The sequence below is a fragment of the Bubalus kerabau genome, chromosome 9, assembly GCF_029407905.1.
Source record: "Bubalus kerabau isolate K-KA32 ecotype Philippines breed swamp buffalo chromosome 9, PCC_UOA_SB_1v2, whole genome shotgun sequence".
In the NCBI taxonomy this organism is placed as follows: Eukaryota; Metazoa; Chordata; class Mammalia; order Artiodactyla; family Bovidae; genus Bubalus; species Bubalus kerabau.
This window is the reverse complement of record NC_073632.1, coordinates 57,908,766-57,926,325: the sequence shown is the minus strand read 5'-3', so window position 1 is coordinate 57,926,325 and position 17,560 is coordinate 57,908,766.

Sequence of the window (17,560 nt, the reverse complement as noted above, 5' to 3'; positions counted from 1 at the left end):
ATTTAGGTTGGGGCAGAATGAAGTTTATTTTATGTTATTACTGTGTAGGACTTCTAAACTAAATACATTATTTTGTGCTAGGGAAACATAGATGTAGTTTTCAAAATCTTTTGTAATTGAATGCCTTATTGTATAGAGGCATTGAGAAATTTGTATGCAGGTCAGGAAGCAACAGTTAGAACTGGACATGGAACAACAGACTGGTTCCAAATAGGAAAAGGAGTTCATCAAGGCTGTATATTGTCACCCTGTTTATTTAACTTCTATGCAGAGTACATCATGAGAAACGCTGGACTGGAAGAAACACAAGCTGGAATCAAGATTGCTGGGAGAAATATCAATAACCTCAGATATGCAGATGACACCACCCTTATGGCAGAAAGTGAAGAGGAACTCAAAAGCCTCTTGATGAAAGTGAAAGTGGAGAGTGAAAAAGTTGGCTTAAAGCTCAACATTCAGAAAACGAAGATCATGGCATCCTGTCTCATCACTTCATGGGAAATAGATGAGGAAACAGTGGAAACAGCGTCAGACTTTATTTTTGGGGGCTCCAAAATCACTGCAGATGGTGACTGCAGCCATGAAATTAAAAGACGCTTACTCCTTGGAAGGAAAGTTATGACCAACCTAGATAGCATATTGAAAAGCAGAGACATTACTTTGCCAACAAAGGTTCGTCTAGTCAAGGCTATGGTTTTTCCTGTGGTCATGTATGGATGTGAGAGTTGGACCGTGAAGAAGGCTGAGTGCCGAAGAATTGATGCTTTTGAAGTGTGGTGTTGGAGAAGACTCTTGAGAGTCCCTTGGACTGCAAGGAGATCCAACCAGTCCATTCTGAAGGAGATCAGCCCTGGGATTTCTTTGGAAGGAATGATGCTAAAGCTGAAACTCCAGTACTTTGGCCACCTCATGCGAAGAGTTGACTCATTGGAAAAGACTCTGATGCTGGGAGGGATTGGGGGCAGGAGGAGAAGGGGACGACAGAGGATGAGATGGCTGGATGGCATCACTGACTCGATGGACGTACGTCTGAGTGAACTCCGGGAGTTGGTGATGGACAGGGAGGCCTGGCGTGCTGCGACTCATGGGGTCGCAAAGAGTCGGACACGACTGAGAGACTGATCTGATCTGATTGTACAGAGGAGAAATTCCCTTTTCCTCTTTTTAAAACTCTTGGAATTTATTTGTTATTTTTACCTTTTTTCTCAAATGAAGAAGCTATTAATCTTAGAAGGAGTAAACCCAAATGTATATAGCATTGCATTGTTATCTATTGGACTTTGCCTGAAATGCTGGAGTGCATATTCTCCTTTCTTCTGATACTCATGAGAAAGTGCTTAGTAAACTGTAAAGTACTAAACAAATGTGATTTACAGTTACCTTAAATGTTATCCAGATTTTACAATTACCAGTCATCAGATAATAGCAATATTTAGTGAATTCTCTCAAAGTGGAAAACATTATATTGGGTGGTTGGGGGTTCTAGGATCAGACAGAACACAAGACCTCAAAGAGCATTTAGAAGGTGGGGGGAGAATAAACAAACTTGTAACCAACATACATTGTTCTGTGTCTAGTGAGACACTGAACTCAATAGAGTGCTGGGAGCAGTTTCTGTCCTTTTAACATTTAGAATAAAATATTCAGCTGCAAAACAACAGCTGGAAGCCAACTGAACTTGAGTACCTGTGGGATGGTGTGGCTGGGTTGGAATTAAAATTCTGCTAGACCCCAAGGATGACGATGGTAACACCCCAGTACAGAATGCAGATCAGAAAGATAAAAAGACTTGGGTGTTCGATGGCATCCCTGGCAACAGCCAGTTCTAGAGCTGTCCAGCCTCAGGACTTGTCAAGTGGGATAGCTGGTTTTCGTATTCATGGAAGCCAGTTAAGTTGGGATTTCTATTATGTAATTTTGAAAACATTTGAAATGGTACATTATTCTAGGTAACTGCATATTTATTATGTTTGTAAAGATCTGTACCATCAATGTACAGTGCTCAGAATATATGTAGACATCTTACAAGTGAGATAAAACTGAGAAGCATCAGGACTGGGGGAAACCAAGGCATACCACTTGACATCTTTACTTCTTTAAAAATGGAATTTATGAAGTTATTTTTAATTTCATTTTGAGTTAATGACATAGACATGCATGAAATTAATTGCAGTTCTGTTTTTAAACGATCTTATTTATTGTGGGTGATTGGGGGCTACTTTCTAGTTTTGAGCATGGGCTTCTCATGGTGGTGACTTCTCTTGTTGCAGAGCACGGGCTCTAGAGCACAGGCTCAATAGTTGAGGTGCATGGGCTTAGTTACTCCATGGCATGTGGGAATCTTCCTCAATCAGGGATCGAACCCTGCGTCTCCTGCACTGGCAGGTGGATTCTTTTCCACTGAAAAGAATCCCTGACAGCTTCCACCAGGGAAGCCCTAATTGTTAATAGAGGAGGTAATTACTGTGGCTACAGTTTCAATCATGAAGGAAAAGGAATGAACTCATTCACAAGGACTGAAGCCATTCATTATCCTTCATGTTTTATTTTTCTGATGAAGTACTCTCAAGAATTGGCAAGGGGTGGTGCGGGTGTCTTTACTTGACTTAAAAGTACTACCACACCATAGGTTTCATTCCAATATATAAAATCCAAGTTTCCTGGACCTTCTTACAGAAGTTTCCAAGCTGATATGAAATAAAAAGAATGGATAATGTAAAGAAATTCTGTCAATGGCAGTGTGACCTACTGTTAAGTCTTTGAAACATTTTCTGTACATTCTTCTTGAATAGGGTAAAGGGGCTCACTTGATAATTTTGTAAATATGGCAGCAGCAAAAACTGAAAGCACAAGTTTCTAGAGGTATGAGCATCGCTCAGTTACATCTATGTTGATGTACTTTTTGCTAGAAATTTTCCTACTTTGTAGAAATCAAATCAGAGAGATATTAGGACATCAAAGTGGCTCACCATTCCAGATGGTTGATAAAGTCTGAAGGCAGTCCTTTTCACCCTGTAGTGCCATTTTCTGAAACCAGCCCTAACTTAACAGCTGTGCATGATCAAAGCAACAGAAGGGAATACTTGACATATTTATAAACAGAAAGAAAATATTTCTGAATGCCCAGGGGCACCAATGAACATCAGAGAAAATTAGTGCAATATCAGATACCAGGACAAAAGGGACTGCCAGGCATTCTATTTGTCATTTTCATTCTTATAGACACGGTATATTTTGTAACTGCACAGTAATTTTTAATCGATGATATGCTCCAAAGGTCCTGGGCTCCCTTAGGGTACAGCAGAGGTGAGATGTCAGTTTTGATTGTGGATTCACTCTCCGGATCAATTTTTACTGGTCACGGTATAATCACTCAGGCCACCTTGTCCACTTTCCCTCTCATTTCCCTCTGTAGTGTTCATACCAATTAAGCCATTAGTGGTTGAATAGAGGATTCTGAAGAAAGTCCTTTTTACAATGAGTTTTCTCAGATTTCTATGCAGAAGTGGCCAGGGAAATTCTGTCCAAATGTAGACAGTAATTTTAGTGTATCAAAAATGATGACTATTATTAGCTCAGACTTGATTTCTTGGGCAGGTGAGAAGAAATATTCCTAGGAGGAAATGAACATGAAGAGGAGTAACTCAGGTCCATCCAGAGAACTGTGGCAAAGCGAGGGTGGTTGTGGGAAGGGCATGGAGAGGGAAAAGAGGAATCCTAGACCAGTTGCTGAAAGCAGCATCCGTGATCCATTCCCTGATTCCCTTTTCCTATCTTTCCAGCTCATTCCTCTAGAACTTGGACTCTACTAATTAAAAAAAAATTATAACAGCTCCTCCAATCCATTGATTTTGTGGTGTGCTGTAAGATATTTAACAACTGGCTCTCCCATCAAAGTGCCTAGGTCCATAGCATTTGCCAAGTTCTGTCATGTAAGTACTTCCTCCATGGGCAGTTTCAACTACCAACTTGAAGTCTCTGAAAACAGGATTGGGAAGAGGTGTGACTCTCTTGAGTTGATATTAGCTAGTTCTGGCACATTACTGCCAGGACCCTATTACCTTTTCAGACTCTGTCTTCTCCCTAGGCCCTCTAGACCTCGCTGCCTTCCTTACCTGGGTTAAATTTGGAGACCATCAATGTAATCGTTCTTTTGCATACTTCTACTTCCATAACCCTTTGCATATTCTTCTTTACTGAACTCAGCTCATTGTGCTTTAGTTGTTTATGTGCCTGTTTTCCCACTAGACTGTGCCTTTTGAAGAATGTGTCTTTTAATCTTTGAGGTCTCATTGCTTAGCTTACAACATTGCCAATCATATACTGATTGCTGAATAGAGTTTTATTTCATAAATAAATGAGTGAATTAGGAAGGTATCTCGGGAAGAAAATGCAATGCTCAAAAAATGAAAACTAGACAGTAAAATGTAAATATATTTAAATTAGGAGAACAAGAGAATATGTATTTGGGTGAGGGGAAGATGGGAAGAGAGCCCAACTGTACATGGAATGGAAGGATGCTCTCAAAAGCAATTGAAAATATGTTGGTAAGGACTTGTAAGAGCACTGAGAATCTGGGACAAAAAGGGAAGGAATATTTATATTGTCTGACAGAGAAAATACAATGTTAAAAGTGGTTATAAAAATGAGAGTGAAACTTTCAATTTTTAATGTGCTCTTGTATTACCTCTTGGTAATTTAGCATTTTATAAAAATACTTTATTGACTGTGTAATCATGATGATTAAGTTTGCAGATGACCTGAAAAGAGGATGGATGGAATATTGGAGCATGGAATTCAATATGTATTTCAACATTTTGGAAATAAATAATAAGATTTTTGTGACTCAGATGGTAAAGCATCTGCCTACAATGCAGGAGACCTGGGTTTGATCCCTGTGTTGGGAAGATCCTCTGGAGAAGGAAATGGCAACCCACTCCAGTACTCTTGCCTGGAAAATCCCATGAACGGAGGAGCCTGGTAAGCTACAGTCCATGGGGTTGCAAAGAGTTGGACACGACTGAGCAATTTCACCTTACCTATAATTGATTTACTAAATTGTGTTACTTTCAGATGTACAGAATAGTGATTCTTATTTTTTTTTTTTTGCAGATTGTAGTCCATTATAGATTATTGCAAGATAGTGGGTATAATTCCCTGTGGTATGCAGTATACCCTTGTTGTTTATCTGTTTTATGTATAGTACTTAGTATCTGTTAATCCCATATTCTTTAGTCCTTTCTTACTTTTCCTCTCCCCTTTGGTAGGTATAGTATAGTTTGTTTTCTGTTTGAGTCTGTTTCTTTTTTGTGTATAGATTCACCTAGATTATTTTTTATATTCCACATATAAATTATATTATATAGTATTCATCTTTCTCTGTCTGACTTATTCAACTAAGCATTATATTCTCTATCCATATTATCCATATTATTGCAAATGGTAATATTTCATTATTTTTTATGACTGAATAGTATTCCATTTTGGGTCAGTAATATTCATATGTATATACATTTATATTATATAGATATAAATATGAGTTGCACAGCTTCCTAAGCCAATAATCTATTGATGGGCACTTGGGTTGCTTTTGTTATCTTGGCTATTGTAAATAGTGCTGCTCTTTAGAGTTTTTATTTTTTCCAGATATATATCCAAGATTGGATGCAAATTTCAAAATTTGATAGCCATGGGAAGTTGTTTGCTATTGCCCTTTACATTGTCCTGGAGGTTATAACCCATCTAATAAGATTTAAAAAACTGAAAAAATATCAGCCACCTATTGTTGCATAATCAGCCACCCTTAAATTTAGTGGCTTGAAACAGCAATTCATTTCTTCTCACAATTGTGTGATTGGATGGGCAATCCTTTTTATTTGTTTTGGGGAGACAATGTAATTGCAGGGAGTTGGCTCAGTGCTTGGAAGATCCTTCTTTACAGGGAAACAGTGTCCCCTTCCCTATGCTTGGAAAGAGAAATTATATAGTTGTTGTTTTTTTCTGAGCCTTAATAATACTTTTTTCACAAACTACCATTTCAAGATGTGCCACACAGAGTTCATCACTGATGCAGTGTGCACCCAAATGAGTCTCACCCAGTGAGACTGGAGGTAAAAACTTGAAGAAGCAGCTGATAGGGTTTTACTTTACAAAATGCCAACGGAGCACGATTGGAATTATTTGATGGCTTCTGACTTGCTACGGGCACAATGGGAGATGCAGCAACCAATAGCAGATATAGCGCTTTATTTTCTCCCCAACTTTGCAGCTGTTCATTATCATGTCTTGGTCAGGTCCTGACAGTAAAACTTCTAACGTTTTGCTCCAGATGGCTTCTGTCAGTTTGGGTGGAAGAAAGCTACCATTTTAAGTGCTACTCAAAGTGAGAAATTCAGCAAAAAAAAAAAAAAAAAAAGAAGTCAGAGCAACAGTGAAGGAGTGCCCAGTCCCCCTCAGTGCTATTCTAGATCCTGTGGTCCTTCGGATTTCAGCCTGGACATCGCTTTCCTCCAGCAACTCATTAACTTACTTACTCAACGTTTACCAATTGTCTACTTGGTGCCAGGTGACAGTGTTACACATACAGGGGTTGTGATGTGAGCAAAGCCAAATTTAAACCCTAGAACTTAGAGTTTAATGTAGGAGACAGATAGATAACCACTCAAATTTTACTCAAAATTGTGATGAGAATGTCAAGGAAGTCTTCTTTAAGGAAGCAACTTTCTGTTGAAGTTTCAAGGAAGCTTAAGGGTTAACTAGGCAAAGAGAAGAGCTAAGAGGGTTTCCCGCCTCTGTGCAGTGTTTGTCATCTGAGGTTGACAGAGCCAACGTGGGACCCATTCACCGATGAAACGGAGAAATCAAGGCGGGCTGACCTTGGTATGGACTGAAGCTAGAGAGGCACTGGGGCCTGAGTATGTAGGGCTTACAGATTAGGTTAAATGGTATTGTGTGTGTGTATGTTTTAATTGAATCATAGCTAATTCATAATGTGTTAGTTTCAGGTTATAGCAAAGTGATTCAGTAATATACATATATACTTTCAGATTATTTTCCATTATAGGTTATTACAAGATGTTGAGTATAGTTCCCTGTGCTATATAATAGGCCCTTGTTGTTTACCTATTTTATGTATTGTAGTATATATCTGTTAATCCTAAACTCCTAATTTATCCTCCACCCATCCCTTTTGGTAATGGTAAATTTGCTTTCTATGTATGTAGGTATATTTCTCTTTTATAAATAAGCTCATTTATGGAGAAAAAGGGAGAAGAGGAATAATTTATAATGTATATATACTGCATAATGTTGTAAAATAAGAAATAGAGATGTAAGTATTCAACTGAGAAAATTAAGCTGAAAAAACTCCAAAAGAGCTGAAATCAGACTATAAACAGACTGTAAACAACTTAAGAAGGAAACCAGGGAGATTAACTTTTAGTGGTGTTAGTTTACTGAATGGGAGTAGTGATGACAGCCTGAGCTGTCCTCTGCAGGTTCCCCATCAACTTTTTTTTGAATCAAAATATCAAGTAACATTTAATAGTTGCAAATACATTTATTGCAGTTTACAGAGTAGGTAATAGTTATATCGTGCTTAGCCACTCAGTCATGTCTGACTCTTTGTGACCCCATGGATTGTAGCCCGCCAGGCTCCTCTGTCCACAGGATTTTTCAGGCAAGAATACTAGAGTGTGTTATCATTTTCTTCTCCAGAGGATCTCCCCAACCCAGGAATCAAACGTGTATCTCCTGTGTCTTCTGCATTGCAGGTGGATTCTTTACCCGCTGAGCCATTGGGGAAGCCCCTAACAGTTATAAACACAAGTACCATTATATCTACTACTGCGGGCAGGAATCTCTCAGAACAAATGGAGTGGCCATCATGGTCAACAAAAGAGTCCAAAATGCAGTACTTGGATACAATCTCAAAAATGACAGAATGATCTCTGTTCGTTTCCAAGGCAAACCATTCAATATCACAGTAATCCAAGTCTATGCCCCAACCAGTAATGCTGAAGAAGCTGAAGTTGAACGGTTCTATGAAGACCTACAAGACCTTTTAGAACTAACACCCAAAAAAGATGTCCTTTTCATTATAGGGGACTGGAATGCAAAAGTAGGAAGTCAAGAAACACCTGGAGTAACAGGCAAATTTGGCCTTGGAATATGGAATGAAGCAGGGCAAAGACTAATAGAGTTGTGCCAAGAAAATGCACTGATCATAACAAACACCCTCTTCCAACAACACAAGAGAAGACTCTACACATGGACATCACCAGATGGTCAACACCAAAATCAGATTGATTATATTCTTTGCAGCCCAAGATGGAGAAGCTCTATACAGTCAGCAAAAACAAGACCAGGAACTGACTGTGGCTCAGACCATGAACTCCTTATTGCCAAATTCAGACTGAAATTGAAGAAAGTAGGGAAAACCACTAGACCATTCAGGTATGACCTAAATCAAATCCCTTATGATTATACAGTGGAAGTGAGAAATAGATTTAAGGGCCTAGATCTGATAGATAGAGTGCCTGATGAACTATGGAATGAGGTTCGTGACATTGTACAGGAGACAGGGATCAAGACCATTCCCATAGAAAAGAAATGCAAAAAAGCAAAATGACTGTCTGGGGAGGCCTTACAAATAGCTGTGAAAAGAGGAGAAGCGAAAAGCAAAGGAGAAAAGGAAAGATATAAACATCTGAATGCAGAGTTCCAAAGAATAGCAAGAAGAGATAAAAAAGCCTTCTTCAGTGATCAATGCAAAGAAATAGAGGAAAACAACAGAATGGGAAAGACTAGGGATCTCTTCAAGAAAATCAGAGATACCAAGGGAACATTTCATGCAAAGATGGGCTCGATAAAGGACAGAAATGGTATGGACCTAACAGAAGCAGAAGATATTAAGAAGAGGTGGCAAGAATACACAGAAGAACTGTACAAAAAAGATCTTCATGACCAAGATAATCACGATGGTGTGATCACTGACCTAGAGCCAGACATCCTGGAATGTGAAGTCAAGTGGGCCTTAGGAAGCATCACTACGAACAAAGCTAGTGAAGGTGATGGAATTCCAGTTGAGCTATTCCAAATCCTGAGAGATGATGCTGTGAAAGTGCTGCACTCAATATGCCAGCAAATTTGGAAAACTCAGCAGTGGCCACAGGACTGGAAAAGGTCAGTTTTCACTCCAATCCCAAAGAAAGGCAATGCCAAAGAATGCTCAAACTACAACACAATTGCACTCATCTCACATGCTAGTAAAGTAATGCTCAAAATTCTCCAAGCCAGGCTTCAGCAATATGTAAACCGTGAACTTCCAGATGTTCAAGCTGGTTTTAGAAAAGGCAGAGGAACCAGAGATCAAATTGCCAACATCCGCTGGATCATCGAAAAAGCAAGAGAGTTCCAGAAAAACATCTATTTCTGCTTTATTGACTATGCCAAAGCCTTTGACTGTGTGGATCACAATAAACTGTGGAAAATTCTGAAAGAGATGGGAATACCAGACCACCTGATCTGCCTCTTGAGAAATCTGTATGCAGGTCAGGAAGCAACAGTTAGAACTGGACATGGAACAACAGACTGGTTCCAAATAGGAAAAGGAGTTCGTCAAGGCTGTATATTGTCACCCTGTTTATTTAACTTCTATGCAGAGTACATCATGAGAAACGCTGGACTGGAAGAAACACAAGCTGGAATCAAGATTGCTGGGAGAAATATCAATAACCTCAGATATGCAGATGACACCACCCTTATGGCAGAAAGTGAAGAGGAACTCAAAAGCCTCTTGATGAAAGTGAAAGTAGAGAGTGAAAAAGTTGGCTTAAAGCTCAACATTCAGAAAACGAAGATCATGGCATCCGGTCCCACCACTTCATAGGAAATAGATGAGGAAACAGTGTCAGACTTTATTTTTTCTGGGCCCCAAAATAACTGCAGATGGTGACTGCAGCCATGAAATTAAAAGACAATTACTCCTTGGAAGGAAAGTTATGACCAACCTAGATAGCATATTCAAAAACAGAGACATTACTTTGCCAACAAAGGTCCGTCTAGTCAAGGCTATGGTTTTTCCTGTGGTCATGTATGGATGTGAGAGTTGGACTGTGAAGAAGGCTGGGTACCAAAGAATTGATGCTTTTGAAGTGTGGTGTTGGAGAAGACTCTTGAGAGTCCCTTGGACTGCAAGGAGATCCAAGCAGTCCATTCTGAAGGAGATCAGCCCTGGGATTTCTTTGGAAGGAATGATGCTAAAGCTGAAACTCCAGTACTTTGGCCACCTCATGCGAAGAGTTGATTCATTGGAAAAGACCCTGATGCTGGGAGGGATTGGGGGCAGGAGGAGAAGGGGACGACAGAGGATGAGATGGCTGGATGGCATCACTGACTCGATGGACGTGCGTCTGAGTGAACTCCGGGAGTTGGTGATGGACAGGGAGGCCTGGTGTGCTGCGATTCATGGGGTCGAAAAGAGTTGGACATGACTGAGCGACTGATCTGATCTGATCTGATCTGATAATTTTATAAAGTCCCAACAAAAACTAGTTACATTTAAATTATTGGATCTGTAGAGGCCAATTTAGAAGTCTTCTAGTTCCCTAACTTCACCTTATTTAAATTATAAAAAATAAATAAAATAAAATCTATAGTTTTGATTTCAAGTTAAAGATGATGAGATGGTGTTATCACATTTTATTGCTCAGAAAAAGAAATTTTACTTGTCTGCACACAGCATTTTATATGCTGCATTTATATATGAAGCACCACTGAAAAATTCTTTCATTTACTTCCCCATCAACATTTCATTTACTTTTATTCCATGGTTTCATCCACTTATGAGCATCAACCAGTTCAGCGGGAATTGCAAAATGCAGATTTTATAACTCTATCATTCCTTCCACTTTTATTATATGAGATTCTCTGTAAAGCAGATTGTCCTTCACTAAGTAGAGCTACTTTGACACCGAAGTACAGTTCATTCATGAAAGGCAGGGTATGTATTTTTTTCCTTAATTCTTTTCTTGAGTTGCCAATTTTCAGTGTAAGGAGTTTGTGACCTACTTGCATTAATTGATGAGAAAGGTTTGTTTTGTTCCCTCTGCTAGAGGGAGAAATTTCCCCTCTATCCCTCTTGAGTTCTTGTGGCTGGACTAGTAGTAAAATTGCCACAAGACAGATAAGCAGAAGGAAAATACAAATTTTAATTTGTGCACATGCAGGTCCTATAGAAGTGGTACCCAAGTGGCCAAAGCCGGGAGCTTTTTCTTTAGACAAAACAAAAACAAAAAACAATAAATTTGTGAGAAAATGACAGGACAAAGAAGCACAGGTTTTGCGTGTTCAATTAGTGAAGAATCTCAAACAGTTTGGGCTTGGAATAGTCAATAAAAGACATAACAATGTTTGTAAATATTGACTTTTCAGTCCTGAGTCCCCTGCTGCTGCTAAGTCGCTTCAGTCGTGTCCGACTCTGTGCGACCCCGTGGACTGCAGCCTACCAGGCTCCTCCATCCATGGGGTTTTCCGGGCAACAGTACTGGAGTGGGGTGCCATTGCCTTCTCCCCTGTGTCCCCTACGTCTGGCTATCTAAGGGTGTCCTTTTACCTCCAGAGGTATAAAGTGCACCTTCCACATGGGAGACTGATTTCCTGTTTTCAGGGAGACAGACAAGAGGGTCAGAGTGTCCCTCTTGCATTGGCCATATCTTAAGTAACTTTAATTCAAAATTATCAATATACAGGTAAGGCATATTTTGGGGTGGCTTGCCCTGAACCCCGACACCTCCCTCCCTCCTTCCTTCTTTCGGGTGGCAAACTTTCTCATTTTCCTTTAGATGTATAGGAACTCATGGATTTTAAATACGCTTTGTGATTCTGAATTTACCAACCAGTCGTACAAATTGTTTTTAGATGACCAGACAAATCTGATTGTGGACTGGGCATTAGATAGTAACAAAGAATTGTTAATAATTTTATTAACTCTGATAATGATATTGTGCTTATGAAAAAAATCTCATTTTTAAAAGAGATTCATACTGAAGTTTGAAGTCATGTATGATACTTAGGATTTGCCTTAACTAGCAAAGAATAAAGGGAGATAGAGAAGCAAGTATGGCAAAATTTTGACAATTTTTAAATTTGGGTAAAAATATATGGGAGTTTATCGTGCCATTCTCTTTTGTGTATACGTGGACATTTCATAATACAATTTTAAAAGAAGTTTAAAAAAGAAATTAGCTCAATTTATGTTACTAATAAGGAGAGATAGCCATAAGATATTAAGGGCAAAAAAACCACTGTAAATTTGAAAAAGTAATAAATATGGAGTAATATGGAGCTAGGTTTTATTGTGTGTGTTTGGGAATGACCAACAAGAAATAAACTGCTTAATTAAAGCCTTTCCTATTCCTACTCTGGCAGGTGCCTTGAAGCCCAGGCATCCAGCAGATGGCGCTCTGCGCCCATTTTACGTGATAAAGAGACGTTTCCGAGGCCATCTGCTTCCCAAGAGTTGATGCAAATCCTGAGCACCCTGCTGCTGCTGCTGCTAAGTCGCTCCAGTCGTGTCCGACTCTGTGCGACCCCATAGACGGCAGCCGACCAGGCACCCCGTCCCTGGGATTCTCCAGGCGAGATCACTGGAGTGGGTTGCCATTTCCTTCTCCAATGCATGTAAGTGAAAAGGGAAAGTGAAGTCGCTCAGTCGTGTCCGACTCTTCGCGACCCCGTGGACTGCAGCCCACCAGCCCCCCCTCCCCCCGCCTCCCCCCGTCCACGAGATTCTCCAGGCAAGAGTACTGGAGTGGGGTGCCATTGCCTTCTCCGCCTGAGCACCCTGTAGTATCACAGTTAACACTTCACGTTTTCATAATTGGCATTTGCCTGTAGAAATGACCCAACTGTCTTTCGGATTTAGACTTTATTTTCTTCAGCTGTGCCTCCGATTTGGGGATCTAATTCTGTACAGGCTTGACTGGACACTGGACATGAGTGTGTTACAGTGGGAAGAACCCTGGGCTGAGAGTGGGCAGTTGTGGACTTGGGAGACATTTGTCAGTTGCTTCTGCTCTTGGAAACCCCGGTTCCCTATCTTAGACTAAGGTTCTTGGGCCGGATGATCATTGAGATTCATTCCTTCACTCACATCCTTTGATTCTATGGTTCTCCTTCCAGTTTGCAGCCTTCCCTGGGGAAGTGACGTAAAAGACACAACACAAGTGTCTTTGAAAAAGCAAGTGAATAGTGAAACAGATGACCTGATAACGGAAAGAGGGAACAATTGAGAGCAAGGGAGGGGAGGGAACAATGGAAGGGAGAAGTGGTGCAAGCCCATTTAAGCAAATGCAGAGCCAGGTGTGGCTTTATTTGGTGGATGGCAGAGGAGAGATTCAAGGCCGTTTCTGTCTCTAAGGCCAATGGCTTTTTCCCATAGCACTAAGGCCCCCTCCCCCACCTCCAGGGAATGCATATTATATAAAGTGAATTGAGGACTTGGGGACAGATTGCTTCTGACCACCAACAACTTGACTGCCTTCTGCCCCACTTGCCACCAAGTTTCAACTGTGGTAACAATCCCTCATCCAGCGTCTATTCCCCTTTTGGCAGAATAGCTCAGATTTAGTTCTCAGTTCCTTCTGTTGAAATTTTCTTCTCCCGGTAACTTACTCTTTCTTCTTCTCTCCTTTGTACCATTGTTGAGATGGAACACCAAAACAAATTAGCGTATGCTAGTTAAGGCGGATTCAGAGGACGTTTAGAACCAAGTGGAGGGATTCTTGTGGGACATCCCTGAATATGCTGGTAGCTGATATCTAGGAGCAAGCTAGGAGGTATCTTGAAAAGTTGGAAAACTTGTATACTGGAAATTGGAAAAATGTTTCACTGATCAGAATAGATCCTGTATTCTCAACTTCTACAATGTTTATTAATTTTTTCTAAACCTTTGGTAATTATTTAAAAATATTTTTTATTTTTTTTTAACCTTCATGTTTCATGCCATCAGCTACTCTGTGTATACCTCAGGGATGGACATACTGCCTCATTTAGCACAGTCTTTGCATATGGGAGTGCTTTTACTTTCAGGCATAAAAACATGAATGTTTGGATTTACTTTACTCAGGCAGCACTAAAGAATCTAGATGCCAGTGCAGGAGACACAGGAGATATGAGAGATGTGGGTTCGATCCCTGTGTCAGGAAGATATATGGAGAAGAAAATGGCAACCCACTCCAGTCGTCTTGCCTGGGAAATCCCATGGGCAGAGAACCCTGGCAGGCTAAGTTCATGGGGTGGCAAAGACTTGGATGACTGAGCACACACACACACACACACACACACATACATTTATTTTTTTTTACCTGCTTTTCTACCTGTGAGTGCTAGTTGAAACTCCTGGTTACTTAGGACTGATCTCCGTTTGATTATTCATGTCCTTGACTTTTTTTCTTCCTAATTTTCACTGTTTGACTTTTATCCATTTTGGAGCTTTCATCCATTTTCTTTCTTTCATTTCAATTTTCATTTTGAATTTAGGAATAAAAGGAGATGAAACCCATTCACTTCTGTTTTGCTGTTTGTAACCAGTAGAGGTTGTAGGGTTGAGGCAGAGGTTGGAGAAAGAGTTGGCAGCTGGTAAAAATGAAGTTTCTGAATAATTTGGGGTTTAAGTTTTTTTCATGTTGGCTGAGTAAATGATGATTTTTAAAGATGGGGTTATCATTTTATGATTCTTTTATTTCATATTATAGCAATACATCCAGAGAAGGCGATGGTCCCCTACTCCAGTACTCTTGCCTGGAAAATCCCATGGAAGGAGGAGCCTGGTAGGCTGCAGACCATGGGGTCGCTAAGAGTTGGACACGACTGAGCGACTTCACTTTCACTTTTCACTTTCATGCATTGGAGAAGGAAATGGCAACCCATTCCAGTGTTCTTGCCTGGAGAATCCCAGGGACGGGGGAGCCTGGTGGGCTGCCATCTATGGGGTAGCACAGAGTTGGACACGACTGAAGTGACTTAGCAGCAGCGGCAGCAGCAATACATCAGGGCACATTTACCTGTAAATACAGAACAAAAAGTGTCATGCTTTTGTTAGGTAGGTAGAATAGGGAAAAGGAGTCCAAAACGGCAGTGGCTAAAAGACAAGGAAGGTCTGAGGACCAGAGTGAAGACTTCAGGCAGAACAAACACAACAAACAGCACTCTTGGCTAAGCCCAATTTGCATAGGGCAGGCCCAGGTGGAGGAAAAAACATACAAAAGGAGGAGCCAAAGCGCTTTCTCTCGGACTCTCTCTCCCGTGTGCATGCTCGCGCTCTCTCTCTCTCTTTCTCTCTCTTTCTCCCTCCCCACGCACTCCTCCACTCTCTTCTCTTCGAGTCTTGGATTCTCTTGCTATCTTCTAAATAAAATGGAGCTGTAACACTGATTTGCCTAAGAGCTGTAACACAGTTTGTCCAAGACCCGAGAGCTGTGATGCGCCGAGGGCTTTAATGTCCGTTGCTCCAAATCTTTGTTGTGATGAGACAAAGAACCGAGGCACATACACTCGTGTGACATCTATGGTGCTGTGACTCGGATATAACCTGGCTGAAACAACCTCTGCGTGGAAGAGGCTGAGCACAACAGGAGCCCAACTCACCGAAGCTCCGGCGCTAGAAGTGGAAGGCAAAGAAACCCAGTGCAGGGGAAGGCCCATCGTGCTGGAAACCAGGACAGCAAAAAATGAACTCAGCAGAAAGCTTACGCGGCCCAGTCTCAGGTTCCAGAAGACCTCAGGTTAAGTAAGCGGTCCTTGGTCCTATAGCTGGAGGGACGTTTACAATCTCCTGTTTCTTGTTTCCTCGAACCTCCTGCGAACAGGCGGGCAGCAGGGGGCACAATTAGGGACTCTGGAGAGGCTACTCCTCAGTATGTCTCAAAGGGCTACTCCTCAATATGTTTCAACGGCACTATCTGCTGAGCCCTAGTAGCTGTTACACAAGCTGGTGGGGGTTCTTCTGTCCTTTCTGTTCTCTGTGCCAAAGATCAGACCAATGAAACTGTGAGCACCAGTCAGATATTTAGCAAATTTTCCAGCGGGCTATGAAGGGGATTCCTTGGCATGTTTTTCCCACTGCTTTTTCCTCCTGTCCTTCAGCTCTCTCCCGGGACTCAAACCTGGCCAAAACTAATGAAACTCAGGCTCTGATGTCTCATTGCAAAAATTCATTGAGAGACAAAACGATAAGAGGTCGATTTGTTAGGATCCAGAGAGAAGCCACTCTTCAGGGTGTGAACCATTGCCGAGGGCAAGGGCTTCGGCCATGGTATTAGGCCTGGCTAGGTTTTGTGAGGGGATGGAATTCATATGCTAGTGAGTGAGAGGATCATCCCAGCCATTGGGGAACCACCTACTGCTCCCTCTTTTGACCTTGTGCCTTGGAGCTGTCCTGCCACCTCTGGGTGTGTCTGTTGGCTTATAGATTGGGGATTAAGGTTAACTTGAATTTGATTTGTCATCTTGGACCCAATTGATTTTAATTGGTTTACATTATACCCTTGTGCTATGTAATTCTTTCAAAAGTTGTGCTCTGCCCCCTTCCCTCCTGTTTCATGCTCCTTTCCTGAGCCCCATCCAGACCCACAAGGTTTCTACAATCTTCTGGAGAGACAACCAGAAAATAGCTGGCCTTGGGAGGGAAATACTCTATAATATCCAACCCCTAATTCTACCCAATACTGGTCACACTGGAGATCTTGGGGATGCCCAAACTCCAGTCTGGGGGGTCCCAGGAGGTCATCACGCCTTGACCTGCCTAGGGATTGGTCTTCGAAAAGTTGTCACACCTCAACCTGTTCAGGGATCCTTTAGTCCCAGGGGTCCCAGGAGGTTGTCACGCCTTGACCTGCCCAGGGATCCAATCCTCGGGAGGCCGTCACGCCTCGACCTGCCTGGGGATTCAATCTCTAGGAGGCTGTCACGCCTCAGCCTGCCTGGGGATCTGCACCCTGACCCGGGGACGCCTGGCTCTCAGGTTGCAACAGTACTAGGTAGGATGAACTTACATCATATCTATTCCCATCCACAGTGGGCAAAACAAACCTCTTAATTCTACCCAGCATTGGTCACACTGGAGATCTTGGGGACGCCCAAACTCCAGTCCGGGGGATCCCAGGAGGTCATCATGCCTTGAACTACCTAGGGATCGGTCTTCAAAAGGTTGTCACGCCTCAACCTGTTCAGGGATCCTCTAGTCCCAGGGGCCCCAGGAGGTCATCACGCCTCGACCTGCCCAGGGACCCAATCCTTGGGAGTCCGTCACGCCTCGACCTGCCCAGGGATTCGATCTCTAGGAGGCTGTCACGCCTCAGCCTGCCTGGGGATCTGCACCCTGACCCGGGGACGCCTGGCTCTCAGGTTGCAACAGTTCTGGGTAGGATAAGCTTCAGAAAGACTCACCCCTAAGGAAGTCCACCCATGGAAACATTAAGAAGCCTATTACTTGTGGGACTGTGCCCAGTCTCAGCAATAACTCAGGAGCCCAATGTGAACCCCATTGCCTTTCTGGAGA